The sequence below is a fragment of the Thunnus maccoyii genome, chromosome 14 (assembly GCF_910596095.1).
Source record: "Thunnus maccoyii chromosome 14, fThuMac1.1, whole genome shotgun sequence".
Lineage (NCBI taxonomy): Eukaryota > Metazoa > Chordata > Actinopteri > Scombriformes > Scombridae > Thunnus > Thunnus maccoyii.
In genome coordinates this window covers 7,102,615-7,116,720 of record NC_056546.1, presented here as the reverse complement: position 1 = coordinate 7,116,720, position 14,106 = coordinate 7,102,615, and the positions used below count along the sequence as shown (strand labels likewise).

The following is a 14,106-nucleotide window of genomic DNA, read 5'->3' as shown; positions in this document are numbered from 1 at the left end:
ATGTAGTGACGAGCGCTGTCGCCGTCCATGTCGATGCTCAGTTAATGCATTACACAAACATGCCAAGTTTAATACTAACACATGACTCGCAGTGTGACCTGATGAGCAAAGACACTGTGTACAAATCGAAGGCTGCAAAATTAATCATGTACTATATATTGCCGTGTTTATAGTTTCTAAGATTCATAACTGAAGAGCAGTGGAATACAACAAAAAGTCAGGGTTATAATTCAAGACGCAGCATTGCATCCATGACAGCTGTGGCATTTGAGTAAAACCCTATAAAAATATTACAGACAATCTATGTACATGTTCTTTTGATCACTCTGTACCTTACGTCAGTGATTCACAAATTATGAAACACTGCCACTTGAGGCAATTGGATCATCTATCTAGGACAATCTATCTAGGATCTGATTGCCTGACCCCAGTGTGTCATAAATTTAATTTTATAAATGGCACATCTGTGGTAAAAAATACAATTTTAAATCTTATTGTGTGCTTTTTGGGATCATGAAGCAGCTACCGGGAATAAAAAAAAAGAAAGACTTGCAGCTTCTCTCCTGCTGGATGTTCCAGACGCAGAATTTCCGCATTAATTTTATGCAATAAAGATGGACCGATAAAAAGCCTGCAGTGCAGCTGTGGTTGAGGTGGTTGTTCAGTCTTGCAGTGGAAAAAGGCAAATTGCAGCTAATGACAGCAGTCATTACGGGAAGGCAAATAGACGGGAACTTTTACCAGAGAAACTCAGGGTATTACAGAGTACATCCTCTCACAGAGACAGGACCACAAGAAAACATCAAACAGATAGCTTGTAAGATAGGGTGAGGCAGTCTAGTGCCAGTTTGGGAGAAGACAGAAGACACAGACACAGTGGCTGCGTTTGCAGGAATAATGCAACTAATGCTAATGCAGTGAGGAAGGCAACAGTCTCATTAAGCTGTTTATGTGATGGAGTATTTGGACAATGTCCAGGGATAAATTGAATGAAATTAATTTGATTTTGGAAGTAACAGAGAGTGTACGGATTAGACCACTGGTTTTCTTTTTAGCTCTACAGTACACAACATTCAGTGCTTCTTTGGTTTTTCTGAGAATAGCCTAAAAAAAATTCCGCTATTTCACATCATAACTGACTGACCACCTAATCCAGTACGTGACAATGAGCTGCACACATGACTGCATTTCAAAACATGATATGGAAATCAGTGAAATGTCCGTATGGTTCGTCTATCATAGTAAGTAAAATTAAGTACCTCATATTGTGTCAATGCAACCACGCTTCATCTCAACTAAGAGCAAAATCCCATTAAGATAATAATGCTATAATTTTCCATGTGCATTAAGTGCACGTGGGTAATAAGATACAGAAGAGAATCACCATATAACTCACACATGATGACGCCAGAGCTTTGGATAACCTCACCCCTCCTTTGTGCAATTCTTTAGAGAAACTCTGCAAATACTGTAAATGAAGAGCCATACAGGAATTAGTTGAAGTCTGATTGGTTCCTGTGAAAACATTACACAACTGGAATATCCGGCCTTATTACTGGTTATGAGCCATAAACTGCTAAATAAGTATGTTAGACATCCTCAGGGACTGAGAGCAGGAAGAAGGAACTGAGCAGAGAGAGGAAGAGTGCAGACAATGGTGCAAATAAGATGTGAGTCTATAAACAGATAACTGACATGTCCAACTTGTTACCAAATAATCTTTCTCGATATATTTCTGTGCATCAAATCATCCACCTCAGTGTTATATCAGTATTTTTTTTTTGGTCAGGTTACACTGACGTCCTGTGCTTGTGAAATCGCAAGTTCCTCAGACACCGCGTTGTCTCCTTGTGTGCACAAGCGTGCAGCGACTGCTCATAACTCACCAGACTCCAGTCATATCCTGTTGCCAAAGCACTGAGGGCCGCCTCATTAACCAAACTGTTGTCATCTCTGCCAAACAGTTAATAGAGAGAAGGCACAAAACCAACAGCCTCCCGACGAACAGTGACATATTTTGGCGGTCACATGGCACGTTTCCACTACGACAACTTGACAACCTGTATCCTAGAGCTCCACATGGCCGCAACTTTTACAAACCTGTCAGGCTTTGGTGCTAGGTTCAGCCTTGTGTTTCCGGTATGTTTTACAAAGACCAGCTCTCCAGTGCTGGGCGAGTCTAGTTTAAGGTTGAACTAATGTGTATTTTATTATTGATTTATCTATAAAATGTCAAAAAATGATGTAAAAATCATCACACTTTCATGCAGGGCAGTACAATAGGACCAAAATGTAATATCTCGTTATAGGTAATTTTGTATCCAGATAATAATACATATCACAATATAGCACATTTTCTGTCAATTCAATGAATAAATAATTCTGGTCTGTGCCTCCCCAGTGTGTGTGTGTGGGTGTGTGTGTGTAGAGGGGCAGTCCCTCCCTCATAGCGTAACCATAAATGACAGTAAAACATAGTAGAAACTCTCATACTGAGCTGAAATGAAATGAGTACACATAAATTAGGTAAATGACATAAATAAACATAGTCTCTATAGTGTTTCGCTGTCCACACACGGAGCTCAGCGGAGCGGAGGAGAGACAGACAGCAGTGGAGAATTGACGACTACACTAGTTACTGTAAGGGCAATAAAAGCTTTGCCAGTAAAAAAGCCAGTACGAGTAATTTATGAATGTAATTCATGGAAAAGATGGTCAGACTCCAAATGACGAAAAATATTGCCTTAAAGAGTGTGATTTGCGACACAACGAAATAAACGATAGAACATAAATATGAAATGATAGACCTTTTTCTATTGTCACTTGATATATATATATATATATCATCATATCCCACAGCCCTCAATCAAATGTCTCGTTTTGTTGGACCAACAGTACAAAACCTAAAAATATTTAGTCAAAGTTCATAGAAAACCAGCAAATATTCATATTAGAGAATATTTTGCTTAAATAAAAAAATGACAAATGATTATTGGATTATTAAAACAGCTGCCGATAAATTTTCTGCAAGTTTTGTTTAACAGCTCTTGATCAGTGCTGAAATTTAATTCCAGTAATGCGTCCCCAAAGCGGGCGGACAACAGTGGAAACAAAAGCAGAACCTGTGACAATGGCTACATGCTAGAGTTAGAGGTTGTTAAGTTCCTCAGCAGGAAAGACTGAACCGTGACTGAACCGTGACATATTCTGCAAACATCCTGCAGGAGACAGTTTCTTCAGTGTTTTATAAGGCCAATGTTTTGACATTAAATGTCTTCATTGATCAGATATGGTCATTATTTCCTTACAGGTTTCTGCTTGGTGACTTCTTGTTATCATATTTGTGCCACACTGAGTCTAATCCCTCAACAGTATATTTTCCCTCATCAAATGTTCCTAGTCTCCCAGCCAATCTGCTACCCATGCTCATTTCCTCCCTACTCATTCTGTTAGCGTACTGGAAAGCAAATGCACAACACTGGGTGAGACTGATGGAAAAAACAACAAACAGAAAAAACAACACTGGGTTCCTCTGGTGTTAAATAAACAACGTTAAGAAATGGGACTTAATTTGGGCTCAACAGACACAATAGTGTTAAGAAAAGGTATGCAAACAGGAGAGGGAGATAAGCAGACGACACACAGCAGTGACACGCTTTTCATTGAACTGAATGTAACAAGCACAATTAGGTTAGAGTACTGAGTGGCCAGTGTTATATATAGTCCCCAGTTTAAGAAAAATGCAGACGGTAAATGATCCTAAACAACAAGACAAGGCAACCAACCTAAAACCAACTGAGCATCTGTTTCACCTGGTGAAGACCAGAATGAGGGCAAAGAGCTCCTGAAACCAGCAGTACAGGCCTTGCAGGCTGCAGTAAAGGCCTTTCAAAGCATCTGTGTGTGTGTGTGTGTGTTGGATTTCAGGCTGTCAGTGGAAACTAAATCCTATGTGCTTCTAACTTACATTACCGCCAGCCATTTTCTCATTAATGCAGGTGCTATTATTTTTAAAAATCTTTTTTTTCCCCCTACCTTCCAACGGCCCATTGGTTTTACATTTTAGTACGCTATCAAATTCAAATGGCAGAGAACTTAAACTTTCTCAGCATAGCTAATGCATCATAATGAAATAAACGTCCACACTGGTTTTCATTGAATTTACTTAATTTTAGAGTGGTCTGTGAATCCTTTCTGGTGGTGCATTCAGGTGATGAAGTGACGGTCTGATGACAGAGCTTCTTCTTTCAGTTGCCACATAGCATTGCATTCATAAGCTATAATGTTTGGAAACTTGACAGGGAATACAAATAGTTATCAGACTTTGGAGCTAACCCCCATTTACTTTTCCAGCATTTGGGGAAACAACAGACGTGACTTTTTAGCATTTATTAACTGACACACTGTAGTCTGCACTGTACATTTACTGCCAGACTGACAACTTACTACTGACCTTTTCCTCTGCCCCACTCGCATCCACTGTCACTTCTCTGCTCCTCGCTCTTTCCCACTCGCTACGCAAACATACTCCTTAACGGAGCCACGCTACCGATAGTTTGCCAGGCAACGACACAGAGGTTGACTCACGTACCGGAACAGCGCTGCTCAGAGACACCCAAACGCTGTCGGATATCAAATATTATTATTATTATTATTTCTTTTGTGTCATTATAGAGAAACACAGATTCAGTAAACGTTCAGCACGTTCAGTAATAATGGATTACTCCTGGAAAGCTATTGATGTAGCACTTTTCTCCTTATGAAAATAACACGGAGATTATTCGACCAATGAGAATTTAGTCGGACGAGAGCATATCGACCAACTAATCGACCAGCAGACTACAGCCCTACTTGAATGAACTCCTCAGAGTGGAGGACAGTTTTAGCTACACGACAGTACATGAACGCACCATTCCTCTACACTGACGTGCGCTTAAGTTAGTTAACAAAGAGATAACTCTGCAAAGTGGTGACATTTTCACAAGAAATTCTCAGGCAGCAGCTCTGAGGAGAAGATAAAGGCTCTTTCTACAGAATGACTTGTATCGATTCAGTTTGAGTCATAGTATAGCGAGGAGGAAATGGTGCTGAAGCTAGCAGAGAGACAGGTAAAGGACCAGAAGAGGAAACACAGCTGCTACTTTGGGGACACTGATGGAGAATGTATATCTCCGCCATTGCAATTAGATCCTGGATAAAAGATTGTTTTATGAGAAAAATTGTAATAATCCTGAGTTTATAAATGCAGTTGTGTTTTTTGGTGGGTGGTGCACTATGTTTTAAGGTGGGTGTATCACCTGAACATCTAATTGAGAAGATTGAGAATTCTGCAAAATATCACAAAAGCTTAACTATGGCTGTGTGTTTTAGGAAATGACTGACAGAAGGTGTAAGCAGATGTTAGTTATTTGGCTCAAACATGCAAAACCACTGGTATGGTCCTTTAAATATGATGACTCCTTTTAAGTTTATGTTCACTTGTCTAATAACTTACTGTCCCCTAAAATTTGGGGACCGTGTCTAAAAAGAAAATGTCAATTTAAAGTTGAGAGCAAGCACTTTAATCTCAAAGTAACTATTTCAAATCTAATCTGCTGGAGTGCTCACTTACATACATGTTCTATGTGTTGAGTGGCCATTACAGGTAATATCGGGGTCTATTTATTTCTTCCTATTGCCTTTAATGCCTATAAAGAATTTAAACCCACTGATGTATTTGCCACAGTCAGGAGCTACAAGCTGTTGGCAGAATGACTGCAACATAATGGACTAGGAGTGTCCATGCAGCAGTATATATCCCTGTAAGCCGTTTGTAATTGTAATTGTTTCGGGAAACAGTGGGAGCAAAGCACTTTCAAGGCAGCAGCTGCTTCGGACTTCGGCAGATATAATAAATATAATGTATTCATGATCATTATTGGTGATATAGAAACCTGCCATTCTTATGTTTTATTTAGATACTAAAGATCTGGAGATCACAGTGGCCAAACTGAACAGTCATTCATACATTCGGTGTGCTGGTAAAGGATAGCAGAACCGGGTAAATTTATATATAGACCTATTTTACAATATGTTGAGAAACAAATTGGGGAAGTGGAGAAATTATTACATCATGTAACATTGCTACAGACATCTGTTAGCTATAACAGCCACCATGAATGAACATTTTCTGCAAAAAAAGCGCTTTCTGAACAATTATCAAGGTATGTAGAGCCATAGGGGGAAGTCAGACACTCAGCAGCCAGACAGTTCTCCGTTCTCTGTTTAAAAGTGAGAGATTGACATTAGACTGAGAATTGCTGGTCAGACCTTAAAGGCCAGTCCGATTTAAGTGAGCCTGGTCAGGTTAGGCTAATGCATTGTCGCTAACTTCGGGGCTAACCCCCTTCAATAGACGAGTCTTTTCTTGGTATTGAAAAACTGCAGCGTTTATTAACTGACACACTGTACATTATACTGTACATTTACTGCCAGACTGACAACTTACTGCTAACCTTTTCCTCAATTCCGCTCACAATCACTGTCACTTTTCTGCCGCTCGCTCAACCACGCACTCGCTATGCACACACATTGCACACAGCCCTATTCTTTGACAGAGCTACGCTACTCTAATACCAGTCCCTTTCATGTAGATGTCCTTTGAAGAATGAAGAGAAGGAGGATGACTCAAAACATTTCCACAAAGGGTGTCATCATAGCCCACTGATATTAGCGATCCTGTGAAATTTTAGCAGCAGCGATTGTAATTTTGCAGTGGCGGTGCACCAGGGCAGAATGAATATAGGGGAAACACTGCCTGTACTATTCTAATTAGTTCGAGGAAATGGTTTTGCCCACATTGGACCCGAGCAGAGGTCAAATCACCCAAAATAACTGAAAACACCTGTGGGGTTGTGTAGGAGCTCTATTAACCAATCAAATTTGTGTTGGTTTGTATGTCTATTCTCAAATGCTGATGCTGGGAAAGTGATAATTAGCTCCAGATGCTATATATCCTACGGAAAAACCGTATGCTTGTTTGAGAAGGGAAAAACAGTGAGCTGAGCTCTGTCAAATGTGCCTCCGAAGCTATCTTAGTTACATGTATTTTCATGCTCGTGGAAAATGAAAATGAGCCACTGTGGTTTACTGTGTGGTTAGCACATACAGTGGAACTATTTCTTCACCAACAACAGCTGCAACCAATGACTGCATGCAGCATCTCATTAGTGCTGTTCTCATGGCCGAGCTGCTGATTTGTACACTGTTGTAACTGAACAGAAGCCAGATGGGACGATGGGAAGATTGGTGACCAGTCAGTGCTGCGCTGACTGTACGGAGATTAAATTTATATTGATGGTTTCATCTAGTGAACAACAGATAAGACAACAATAACAAAAAAAAGATAAATAAATGCAACAAAGAAAAAGTTCAGGCTGATGCTGCTCCTGGCAGGCGGTCAGCTGGTGTAGCAGACAGGTACAGCCAAGTGGGAGTATTTCAGCTCTGGTTGCACAATAATGTTAACTGACACTGAGTTATTATGGTGAATTTCATCGTTTTTCTTGCTGACTCCAGGGGAAAGATGGTGGCAGTGTGAGTGACAACAAATTTCTCTCACCATAAAATGAAACAACCGATGGCAGCAGGAAGGTTTGCTTGGCCGCAATTTAATCATTTTTTCCTCTGCTCATGTTACTGCTAAATGTGACTAGCTTATCCGCTTACAGAGGCTAGTTAGCAGAGTTAACAAGGGGATGTTCATTGTTTTATTGTAGCCTTTCCATCCACTGTTCCGTATCATAAAGATGCAGACAATGCCTGTCTTGTTGCAGATTTCTTAGGTGAGCTTGATTTAAATTGGGTGTGATCAAGAGCTAACGCTGGTCTGGTCTGGTCTGGTTTGAAGTTTCACCGTTGGAAATGTTGCATGTAAGGCAAACTGGTACGAGTAGGGACTGTGGAAGAGTCTATCTAAAGAGGACAAAGCAGATTTCTGTAACATGAATGACTACACTATAGTTATAGTACAGATCTGATGGGATGTCACCAGAATTAGCAGCACCCTTGGGCATCTTCAGGTCTCCCATTTGGGGATGTGCTGAAATTACTGACCTTGAAATGTGAGGAAGACTGTTAATGAGCCAGATCTTTAAATTAGAAGGAATCGCGTCACTCTTATAGCTCAAAATGCAGAGCTTTATTCAACACCTCAGACAGACACATTTAATTTAAAAGTAACACCTTTGAATGCTCTCTTCTTCTCCCTTCTTTTCTCTGTCAGCATTTTACTACGCGTTAGATTTATTTACATCGATATACTGCCCTTCTCTACCTGTGACAGCTGTGTGGGAGAAATTAAGTATGTTTATTTTGATGCTGCGGATCACTACTAATACAAAACATGTCAGGATTGTTGTCCCATAAAAATTAGATTGTGTGGAGGCCTGAATACAGGCTCGTGATCGTACTTCGATTAGTGGTGCAGCCCTAGATACACCAGAAAGGACTGAGCCCCACGGCTGAAAACAGTCTGAGACTAAAAATCATGCAGATCCAAATTCCTCTGACATCTGTGTACATGTTGATATTCTAGGGAAAAAAACTCCCTATGAAGATGACTTATTACTCATTGCTGTTCCTCTCCGCCTCCCTAGAAACTGTAAGTCTGCTGCCATCAGGAGCGTCTGGACTCGTAATGAGGAATAATTCATTAGATGACATGCATTAAGTGAATAAAGAGGGAAGGAAAGAACGGGTAGAGAAAATGCCTGAAAAAAGGTCACGGGCTTGATTTAATTAACAGGTGAAAGCACATTACGTGATGGTCAAAGTTTCCTTGAGCAGGAAACTGGAGCTCACTGACTGCTGCTGAGCTGGAAGAGACAATCAGCAAGTGTCTCCTCACATGATGAAAAGGAAAAATGACTAGCTATCCATGCAGAGTGCTGGATGTTTCTGAGTAAAAAAGAGGCTCACACTTAGTCCATTTCCTGTGTCAGCTAACATCAAAATAACACAGTCATGCAGTTGCTATCTTTTGTGGTCATGAAACAGAAACAAAACTCAATATCTCTCCGTCTACCATAGCAACTTGATACTGCAAATCAGCAGCTAATTGGATCTTCTGAGTATGCTCTTCCCTAAAATCTCTTTCTCTCACAGTGACTCACAAACACACACAAACAAACAGAGGTCATCTTAACTTCCTTTATCTGATGTAACTGATCACAAGACATATGTTGGGACATGCTGTTCTATGTTGGGCTACTTGTATTACAAACTGTTAACCATGCATGCAGTGTAGGGAGTAGATACAGAATAAACAGAGATAAACCCCATAATACCCCTGATAAGAAACCCGGTGTGCAGAACAGAAAGCTAGAGATGCTACAAAATATGAATCCAAGGTAATGGATCCATGTGTGAGCATATCACAGAGCCAAACTTACACAAATACAAATCATTTAGCTCCACAACTAGGTATTCTCCATATTTTCCTTTACCACAAAATCTGTAGTAAGACCATAATCAATCCAAAACTAAAAAAGGGACATTTGGTAAAGAGCAAGTTCAGCATTGTGCTGCAACTAAATTATTTTCAATAATCGATTAGAAACTGTGAAAAATGTCCATCACAGTTTCCTAGAGCCTGAGGTGATGTCTAGGGATGGGAGGACAAAAGATTTTATCGGGGATTGGGATAAACAAAAAATACCCATGATATGTTGATTGTGGTGAATTTCGGGTTAATCGTACAGTCCTATATTGATTCCCTGATTTATTTTGAGCTGCCACATGAGGGAGCCTGCATCTCTCCAGTCATTGTTTAATTTTCACTAAAAAAAAAGATGTGTCCTATCTGTGATGTAATAAAAATATTTGTCTCTTGACAAATTGTAAGGTGCAGTGATTCCAGTATGTTTTAGAGTTTTAAACATATTTCGATGATTATCGGGACAATATCGTGAATTACAGTTATTTTGGCCAGGATAATCGTGACATGAAACTTTCATATCGTCCCACGCCTAGTGATGTCATCACATGTTTTGTTTAGTCCGATCAACAGTCCAAAACCCAAAAGATATTCAATTAACTATAATGGAAGACATGGAAAAACAGTAAATTCTCACATTTGAGAAGCTGGAACAAGGGAATGTTTGGCATTTTGCTTTAAATTTAGCTTTAATGATTAATCGATTATCAAAATAGTAGGTGATTTATTTTCTATTGACCTACTGACCGATTACTCAACTTATCATTGCAGCTCTGTTCAGCAAGTCTATGACAAATGCTGAGGCAGGGTCTGACATAACCACTGGCTGGATGACCCAGGGTCAGTAAAAGTTTATGCAGGTCAAGCTGATTGGCCAGTCACTGGCCTGGACTGGCCAATCAGAGTCATGAGTACACAGTTTAAGACAAGGGGAGGATATTTCTCTTCGTTTGATAATGTTACAAGTACAGTTAAGCTTTGCTGTCGGTTTCCTGACTCATTTTTAAAAAGATGAGCGAAAAAGAGAGAGGTGTGGGCGAGCTGGGAGAGAGCGGCGGTAGCAAGAACAAAGCAGTGAATGAGAGAAATCAAACTTTCTGATTGTTTCACGGCAGTTACGTTATAAAACACAAATAAATAACCAATCAAACACTCAACAGATGATTTACTGTGGAGACAGACGCTGATAAATTTCTGTTTGAATTTCCTCCTCTGCATTTCCCCTTTTCATTCATTGCAATTCAACTGTAGAGAACGGGTGGCTTGCGGAGGCAGACAGAAGGAGCTTGGTGTGAACAGACACAACACAAACAAAACGCCATTATGTTCTTTCTCTCACTCTTTTATCTTGACGAGAACATGTCTGCAGATCTCTCAGCACTGTCTCAGTTCTTGACACAAGAGTTTTATTATCAAGGTCATCTATAGTCACCACAATGTTATTATAAATTCTCTTCTCCATATGTGGTCCATACTCTCTCTCTCTCTACATTTATACACCATTCAATTACTGATCCAATATGTAATATCTAATTTTATATTTTGCATATTTGTGTAATATATCAACATTACATCCATAACTAAAGGAAAACAACCATCTAAAAAGGGAACTTCACTGTTGTATGTATTATGTTTAAATGAATATATCATCAAAATTATGGGAAAAAATAGTTATTTTAATTTTTTGTCTGCCAGAGGCCGGTATAACTCTGATCTACTGGCCAAGTGGACCAATAGATCAGAGTTATACTGTTACATTGGACACTGTGAGGGGTTAAAGAGTCATATTAGTCACCTTCTTTGGCTGATTTATGTTTATTTAAGGATATATTTATATATGTAGAAAAAGCTTTCAGAGAATAAAACATGTCTTTACTTTGTTCTCTTTTCCTCCATGATGTTTACTAGCTTGTCATAGTTGAGCCCCATTTTTTTAACAGCTAGACAAAAACTGAAGACTACCAAATGTGGTTAGGACCTCTCTAGCTAAACATAGCATGGGACACACACACACACACACACACACACACACACACACACACACACACACACACACACACACACACACATCTGTATCTGCAGCAACTCTGGAAAATGTTGCTCATGTGATTAAAAACTTTTATCTTGGAGAGCACATATGGCATCAGAGAGAAATGGAAAGGCGAGAGGAAGAAAATAGTTAAGTTCTAAAGGTTTAAGATTAAAAAAAAAAAAGTTGGTTAACAGAGATAAAAGATAGCTAACAGGCAGACAAAAGCACCGTTCAGTATCTTTTCTCTCAGTTATCTACCTCAAATATTGGGTTAACGTTAGCCTACTACTCTGCCGGTTCATGTTTGTGTTAGTTAGTGTCTCCAACGTTACACTTATCACTTAGTGTGGTGACAGTTAAACTTAATGTTTAAACTGGCCGTATATGGGTTGAAATAACACTTATGTTCCTCATGGATTCATCTGTTGGCCATTTTTTTTTTCTAGTAACTGATCCATTGTTTAGTCTAAAAAAAAAAGTCAGAAATTTCCCACAGCCTAAGGTGACCACTTTAAAATGCTTTTTTTTAACCCCAAAAAAACTCAAAGACATTCAATTTATTTAAATATAAAACAGAGAAAAAGAGTAAATACTCATATTTGAGAAGCTGTTACAAGTCTATGTATGTTTGAGGGTTTTGTTTTAATTTGCTAATAGTCTTTAAATTGTTACTCGATCATTAAAACTGTCGATTAATTGTGACTCATCAGTTCAAAACCAGACCTCACCACATGTAGGGTTAATGTTACCGGGTTAGTTAATTATTGCTGTAAAATATCTTTATTTTACCATAAGAGTTTTACTTTATTTTGTTATGTGTAGTTATTGTAATCTTCCTAAGGAGCATACCCGAGCTTATTATAATTCACATGTGACTATTACTTAAACGCAACTGTACTCATAACCGTAGTTTCACACACACACACACACACACACACCCAGACACCAATGCTAAAAGTTACCTCAGAGGCAGGTTAGCTTACTTCTTGGAGCGGTTAGATCGTCGTGTGATAGAAACGTAACTTAACGTCCTAACAGAAAAAAACCCCGCTCCGGACTGCGTCAACTCACTTGGACTGTTTTCGTAGCCGTCCTTTCTTCAACCCAAAGTCACTCCAGGAACCGGGGAAAAGTTAAATAAATCCATGTGTCTTTTTTTGTGTCGGCGTCTAAGCGTCGTGGGTTGTTGTCATTACCTCTCCGCCGACGACTGAGGGCTAACCGGGGCTGACTGTGTGCTTCGTCTTCGTCCCAACGGCGATGACGCTGCGGCTGGTTCTCCTTTGGGCGGAGCTAGGCACACGCGCTCTCTGTGTCTCTCTCCCTGTCTCCCTCTCTCTCTCTCTCCCTCTCTCTCTCACTCTCTCTCTCTCTCTCTCTCCTCAAGGTGCCTTAATGAGTGGACTCCACACACAAGGGTAATTAGTCCGATACCTGGCTTGGTTGCCCCTAATTAACTGACATCAATTGTTCAAGTACACGTGCACAAATGCACAGCAGCAGCGTCAAGGTGAAGTGTTGCCATCATGTTTCAATAAAGTCTGTTAACTTGTGCAAACTGTGGCTTTCGAAGCTGAATGTGGTGCTTGTTTGCAGCCAAAACGAAGCTGATTATTGACATTTTCACCTGGCTTTGTTGTGTCCCTAATTAACTGACATCCATTGTTCAGGTACACATGCACAAATGCACAACAGTGTCAATGTGAACCAATGAAAGTGTTGCCATCATGGTGCTTTCAAAAAGTCCAAACAAAATTGAGATAGTGAATCTTATGCTGTTCACTGATGTACTTAACGACTTAATATTTTGACTAAAAAACAACAAAAAAACAGAGTTACACAAATGGAAGTAAAGCTGATCAGTTGCAGGTAAAGATGTATTATTAACAAGAACGGGGTTGTGAAAATGTTTCAGTAAAGAATGTTTGTTAACTTGTGCAAACTGTGGCTTTCAAAGCTGAATGTGGTGCTTGTTTGCAGCCAAAACGAAGCTGATTATTGACATTTTCACCTGGCTTTGTTGTGTCATCATCCCTTATTAACTGACATCCATTGTTCAGGTACACGTGCACAAATGCGCAACAGTGTCGATGAGACACACTTAAACTGAAGTATTCTCACGACCTTTTTGAGGTCACCATGATGGCAAAACTTTCATATCCCTTAATATGGTATTTGTGACTCGGAACTGCAAGTGGAGAGTTTATGGCTTGTTCATGAGTTGTGATTTACACTTATATTTTTTAAAATCTTTGCAACAAGTATGTTACTTTTAAAATATTATTATATAATATAAATATTATATACTTTTAAGATCCCTTTAGCAACTTCAATTAAGATTAAGACCCTCTTTATTATCATTTCTCAGCAATTAATCTGCATTTGACCTGTCCTATACACTAGGAGCAGTGGGCACCCAGGACTAACTCCAGGTCTTTTTTCCAGTGTAGTATTAACCCTAACATACATGTCTTTGATAGTGGGAGAAAACCCAGCCGACACCCATGCTAACACGGTGAGAACATGCAAACTCCACACAGGAAGGAACCGAGACGGGCGGGGTTCAAACCCAGGACCTTCTTGCTATGAGGCAACAGTG

General features: G+C 39.6%; 1 protein-coding gene across 3 annotated transcripts in view; it reads right to left on the bottom strand.

Moving 5' to 3' along the window:
- Positions 1-12,817, bottom strand: part of b3gnt2b (UDP-GlcNAc:betaGal beta-1,3-N-acetylglucosaminyltransferase 2b) — a 33,673-nt gene extending 20,856 nt beyond the window's left edge. Inside the window, exon 1 of one of the 3 annotated variants that reach the window (XM_042433646.1) lies at positions 12,579-12,817. The gene's annotated coding sequence lies outside the window, so the exon portion shown is untranslated. The other 2 variants (XM_042433648.1, XM_042433647.1) reach the window with 2 other exon arrangements.
- Between the last annotated feature and the right edge of the window lie 1,289 nt (positions 12,818-14,106).